The 6,823-nt window shown below is 40.4% G+C and overlaps 1 pseudogene across 1 annotated transcript; it reads left to right on the top strand.

The window, feature by feature from the left end:
• Nucleotides 1–233: 233 nt before the first annotated feature.
• LOC307250557 (fatty acyl-CoA hydrolase precursor, medium chain-like) lies at nt 234–3,743 on the top strand (annotated as a pseudogene). Its single transcript has 12 exons — nt 234–268; nt 391–527; nt 1,273–1,426; nt 1,552–1,649; nt 1,775–1,800; nt 2,058–2,124; nt 2,231–2,374; nt 2,475–2,552; nt 2,641–2,788; nt 2,901–3,050; nt 3,167–3,239; nt 3,285–3,743. The product of its transcript is annotated as a fatty acyl-CoA hydrolase precursor, medium chain-like (transcript).
• The last annotated feature ends 3,080 nt before the right edge of the window (nt 3,744–6,823 follow it).

Here is a 6,823-nt window from a genome sequence, read left to right as displayed (position 1 = left end):
ACACATTGCAGTGTAATGTCCCAATTCTGATGCATTCCTGATCATCCTGACAGCACCTGAAGTCCACACAAAGCAGCCACGCATGTGAGTCATCCATTTGCTTCAGTTCTGGCCCACTTAGAGAGCTCACGTCCAATGTCTTATTGATGAATCATGCCTCTTTTTCAGGTGCATTCAAAACAAGCAGAACATAATACAGAAGATATGCTTGAACTCCTCGGTGGATTGTTAAATATACAAGACATTTCTGAAGACTGTCCAAGCTCCAGTGAGTTCCAGATTATAGTCTTTGTTATGTTTGATTGAGATTCCCATGAGCTCAGGTAGAATACAGTCAAATTGTTATTTATGCTTTGTGTAAAAGATCAAGGTTGTTCATTATCTTACCAGGTCATGGTCTGGATCCATGGTGGAGGGTTTTCTACAGGTGCAGCTTCACTACAGTATGATGGCTCTGCCCTGGCTGCATACCAGGATGTGGTTGTGGTTGCGATCCAGTACCGCTTGGGACTTCTTGGCTTTTTCAGGTAAAAAGACTCGAGTCACTTGACACTATGTGAATGGACATAAACAATCTTTACACTGTATAACTTTGGATCTGATCCATAAAAAATATAATTTGGTCGTTTAATTGCTAATTTTAAAGTAGCTGCTAGACCACGTGTCAAACTCCAGGGCCAAATCTGGCCCCTTTCAATCTTTTATGAATTGATGAACTTGAATCGATGAAAATATGTCAGTTTTCTGAGGGCTGTAAATAGACCAATCTATGTTGCTAAATAGCATGCTAATATTGATCACTGATTGTGTCAAGTGTCTAAGGATGAATGCTAACATTATCTGGTTTCTAATGTTTGCCTTAAGTTACAGTTTAGCCCACCCTTTTCCTTTCCGATGTTGGCTTTGCATTTCATTACCAATGTAAAGTGTCATAAATAGTTAACACTGGTGCTGTGTCATGATTCCTAAAAAAAAAAATTCAAACCATGAAATGAAGTGTTTGACGCTCAAACATTTCTGGGGGAGCACCCCTTTACCCCCCACCTATAATTTGTCCCCCCAAATGTTGAAACTAAACCTAGCCTATGTACAGTATGAAGGCTATATACAATATAGTTATAGATATGTTGTTTTTACTTCTTGGATTATATAGAAAGCATGTCAGTAAACTACATGGCTGGCCCGGAGTGTGATTCTCATTTCTTTGAGTGGCCCTTTGTGAAAATGAGTTTGACACTCATGTGCTAGACTATAATTGCATGGTTTACCTAGCACCGGAGATGAGCACGCATCAGGGAACTTTGCACTCCTGGACCAGGTACAAGCTCTGAGGTGGGTCCAGCAGCACATTCACAACTTTGGAGGCAACCCTGGTTTAGTTACCATATTCGGGGAGTCCGCTGGTGGCATAAGCGTTTCCCTTCTGGTAAGGATAAATTATCAGAAAAAGCACAAAATAAAACCTCTGATTTTTCTTTTATCACTATTATATTGCTTAAAAGTTACCACTGCAGAGCCTTTTATTTTGTTTGTTGTTGCTGTTATCAACAGCTTCTCTCGCCGTTGACCTGCTTCACCGTGGCATTGCTGAGAGTGGTACTGCTGGGATAGATGTCCTAGTTTCAAATGACCCTCTACCAATGGCAAAGGTTAATTGTCAGCATTTTTATTTTTGATTGATAACATTCTTCCGTGCACATTATTGAGAATATCCCAACATGACATATTAGATTTCTCTAAATTGCCGCAATGGATCCCACATTTCTGTCCTCAGATGATCGCCAACATGTCTGGCTGTAAGTAAGTTAACTTTATTTATATAGCGCCCTTCACAGACCAGGGTCACAAGGCGCTTCACAATACACATTTTATACATACACTCAAACACCGATGGCAGTAGCTGCCATGCAAGGCGCTGTCTGAACCATCGGGAGCAATTTGGGGTTCAGTGTCTTGCCCAGGGACACTTCGACATGTGGGTAGGCGGGGAATCGAACCTCCGACCCTGCACTCCAGAGGCAAACTCCCTACCCACTTCGCCACTGCCGCCCCTGTAGCCTCGAAAGCACGGAGAAGATGGCTGACTGTATGAGAAACCTTGATTTAGAAACTATTTTGACGGAGGTGAGCGATTGTATGCAAAAATGTCTTCATTTCTGCAAGGTGTCTGTGGGTTTTTATGGCATATTTTTCTCTCAACTTGTTCTTTTACACATTTTGTTCTCTCCAGAATGTACAAATACTTTCTCCTATAAACGTTGATGGACACTTTCTGACAAAACCTGTGCCTGACCTGTACCAGAAACATGAACTTTTCACCCTACCCTTCATGACTGGCGTTACTAATGATGAAGGGGGCTGGTCAGTTCTTAATGTAAGTATATTGGCTAATTTGCTACTTAAATGTACACGATTGAAAAGCTTTGAAATGCTGTCTTTGTTTTTGCATGTTGTGCTTTTCTGACTTTCCTTAGCACATTAATCCTCCAAACTGGACCGAGGGAATGGATAGGGAGCAGGTTGTGGCCATCATGTCCACGTTTGCCACTAATGTAAGACTGACGCTGCAAGAAATGACCATATTGCTTTGTTTCATAATGCTCCAGACGCTCTGACGGATGTGTTGCACATTTTCTTCAGCCCGATCCTGCTATCAGCCTAAATGTAATGGTCGATGAATATATTGGAAGCGGTGAAAATCGTGTGAAAAACAGAGATGGCTACACAGAGGCAGTTGGAGATATAATGTTCAATATTCCAGCCATTGTGACTTCTAATGCCCACAGAGGTATGCCATCTACAGAAGAAAATGCAAATGTATACATGTACCATTATTCCAAATTTACTGTCAAACAAATGTCTGTCACCAAGATATATCACACCCACGTGTCTACTACTAGATGCAGGTGCTCCCGTATACCTCTACCAGTACCAGCACGCTCCCAAATTCCTGCAGGAAAAAAGACCAAGCTGTGTTGGTAGTGACCATGGAGATTAAATATTTGCAGTGTTTGGATTCTGCTTTACAACTACCCATGTTTCATTAGGCGGTGAGTGCGGTATAAACATCCCTATTTCAATAGACCACTAGGGATCTGGATTTTTCCATGGGTTGGGTTCCATAGTAAGTGTTTGACCAGATTACGGTTGCACATCTTTTTTTCAGATCTATGCACAAAAGAGGAGGAACAGTTGGGCCAAACCATGATGAGCTACTGGGGCAACTTTGCTCGCACCGGGTAGGAGTTTCTCATGTGTGTGTGTGTGTGTGTTTGTGTTTGTAGGTCTCCTAACGGGGATGGCCTTGCCCACTGGCAAAAGTATGGAGTGGATGAAGATTACTTGGAAATTTACCTAAAGGAGCAGTTACCTAGGAAGCACCTGAAGAAGGACCGGTTTGTCTTCATCACTCAGACCATCCCGGAGAATAATAAATAATGCGATAACAATAGTAATGATTTACCAAATTAAGAGCATTTCTTTAAACCTATACAGAGCAGCACTGTCCGTAAACTTAAAGGACTCTATGTTGCACCCCATCTCCTCCTTCTGTTGTATCAAAGTATTGTCCAACCCATCCTGCTCTACTGTTCCATCTGTTTCTTTAACATGCTCACTGTCAAAAACCAGGTCAAACTCACGTGTCACAAACATTGCTGCCAAATTAATCGGTCTCCCCACACCCACACTGTCAGAGCTCAATGTCTCACGCATCGCATTTACAATAGCACAGGACAACACTCACCCACTCAACTGCCACTTCACTGTCATGCCCTCCGGACGCAGGTACAGGTCCCTGTTGTGCCGGAGGGCTCGCTATGGCAAAAGCCTGGTGCCTGCAGCCATAGCAGCCCTCAACAAAAGGCCAAGATAAATCACCCCAGTCCCACCCTGTTTATATATCCTGTATGTATGTTTACTTTGTGTCTGTCTATTGTCTGTCGGCGTGCAGCCCATAAATGTACATGTGATGTGGAAAAGAATTTCCCCATGGGGACAATAAAGTCTAAAGCATACATTTTATGGAATTTTGATAGATTCTTTATAAAATGTATCTTCATTGAATTGACAAAGGTTTTTGGTTTTTGATTTTAGCTTTTATTTATCTCGAACAATCAACAATATTTAAAGAAAAAAAAGATAAAAACAAACATAGATAAAACATCCAATTATGTCAAAGAACAAAAATGCATTTTTATTGCAGGTTATACAAAAACCTACATAACAATACAAATTCATAGAACAACATACAACAACCAACGACAATACACTTTAACTTCATTCCATTTAATTTTTTAAGGTGTCTTTTCTGTATAGGGATATAACTGTTTTCTTTTATCTATTTTTGAACTGTAAAATATTAGGCTATGACTTTGTTTGTCTGTGTGTGTGTCATGGGGGGCATATATTCAACATAATTTTTAATTTAAGATAGCTTCAGGGAATAGTTTCATAAAATCTAAAAGCCCCTAAAGAAAAATATAAAAGTATGGTTCCTAATTCATGAAATACCCCTCTACTGTTTATTCACATATTTCATATATCTTAATAGCCTGATCAGAAGCTTGAAGCTGTTGTTCTATTGTGTCATGTTCTGCTGGTTACAATCCTACTCAATATCGTCAAAATATGTAATGAATTTTTTGTATTTCCTTCAATATAAATTTAATCACCAGTTTGATCTTGTAATTCCTTTATATTAAGCCAAGTTAAAGTATTGCTGTTAAGGTTGCTATGGAAAATAATCGATAGCTCTCCACGCAAAGGGAATGTCCATCTCCTGTAGACGTTCTGACCTGCAGGCTGCGCCATTGAGCTTTGATTTCTATGTGATCTGCTCTCATACACAGTCAGGTAGAGTTTGTTTATAGAAATATTCTGTAGGCCTACATAACTTTAGGTTAATGTTTCTGTTAAATGATTAAGGCCAAGCTCATCACAGGCCACGCCACTCACGCAGTAGGGGAGAACAAGGTAATGTGATTTATCGGGTAATGTGAGACACCCCCTGTATCTAGGCAACACATTTTTGGTCATTTGAGCATTATGTTTTCAAGCCCCTCTCATTTCCCCTTGGCCATGAAGGAGAGGACCTCATGGTGCTGTTGTAAGAATGTTTTTTTCACAAAAATATTTTTTTTGCACTTAAAAGTAAAGGTTCTTGCTGTCAACTTCATCAACTGTTGTGCCAAAGCAAATTGATTCAAGTAGAAAAATTTCTATCATACATGTTGATGAACTACCAACATATGAAACCATGTGATGATGCTAACTGAAGATTAGCCTGAATTTCTAAGAGAGGTCTTTTTTCTCAAATTGTGGTGGTGGGGTAAAGTGAGGCAGTCTGTGCCCTCTTTTAATGAATCCATCATATTTAAGGTAGCAAGAAGACTAGTTTGAATAGAGCCAATGTGGGCCGGAGGTGGGGGTTGAATGGTTGAAGGGGTGTCAGCAAGGGCATGGTTTGGCAGGTATGAATGTTGGGGACAAGAGAGTGACTTTTAACATCAATGGACTCTAAGTAATGTGTCTTTATTCAATGAATGATCCCAATAAAGCAAATGCAGAAAAGTATTAATCAAAGACTCAAAAGATGGAAAATGACAGGTGTGTCTAGTCCTGTGTTCTGGGTCCCAGACTGTTCTAGCTGGTTCTGATTGTCCTTAGCTCTGACCCCCAGTCACTAGCTGGCTCTAAGGGTCCTATGTTCTGACCCCCAGACTGTGTTTTAATCTAACTGGTTCTATCTGTCATTTAAATGTTAATTAAAACATTATGAATTATATGTTGTATTTGATCAGAGTTACTTTCAAGTGTTTAGGAAAAAATTTGCTTAATTGACCAAACCCCATGATTCTGTAACTAGTCCGACATTAGTTCTGGAATATGTGGTTTTCAAGCTAGCTGTCAGGATTCTAACTGTTACAACAAGTGTTGTTATGGTAGTTTCAGAGTGGAAAAAGTAAGTGGATCGGTGTACCCCCTTGATTTCTCTGGTCTGTCTCAGTTTACCCCTAAACTGGGGTAAAGTAAGACACAAGACAACTTTTTTTTAAACAATCATATTTTCCCTGCCATTCGTCCTGAATACATTGTGATCATTTCCATTGCTAGGGAACATCCTGAATTAATGGGAAATGTGTACATTTGACTGATAAATCATTTTAGCTTGTTTAGAGGGGAGCAAATGTAAAAAGTGTCTCACTGTACCCCACTCTCCCCTAAATCAGATTGCCTTGAAACACAGGTAGGCTACATGAGGGTGCTCTTAAAATACGATAGTCTGGCTAACCTAAAATTTGTAGGCCTATCTGTCGTGAACGCGATCAAACTCCTCCCCTCCCCCTTCCCCTCAGCAGGAGACAACAAAGTACGCGCTTGTGGTTGATACGGTTTGATCCAGCTCACAGTGTTGCTGCACACACTTGCATGAACTGAAAAACTTTCACAACAAACTTAAAGCAAAAGAAACCTATGTAGTAGGCAATGCAAAGCTATGTAGTAGTTTTGGTTACCTTATTGTAAAGTGTTACAGTCCGTAATCTTATTTAAAGGAACCTAAAACAATATCGACATGGACTGATTGATTTGGCCTGGTGGGCAGATTATACAATGGGTAGAAAATGCTTGATCATGGTGGTGGCCAGTGGAACAAGAAAGCGGAAAAGTATTCTCTTTGACCTGTTGCTGCGTTGTAAACATGGGTTGTAAAGCGGCCGAATGACGCTATCTCGTACATTTGCGTAGCCTACTATCCCGGTCAAAGTTCTGAAGAAAGGTGGTATTTCCTCAGGCTATCACAGACTGCTGCAGTCAACACAGA

Source organism: Ammodytes marinus, assembly GCF_949987685.1.
Source record: "Ammodytes marinus genome assembly, chromosome: 5".
Taxonomy (NCBI): domain Eukaryota; kingdom Metazoa; phylum Chordata; class Actinopteri; order Uranoscopiformes; family Ammodytidae; genus Ammodytes; species Ammodytes marinus.
The sequence above is the reverse complement of the archived record's forward strand: the minus strand, read 5'-3'. Positions and strand labels throughout refer to the sequence as shown.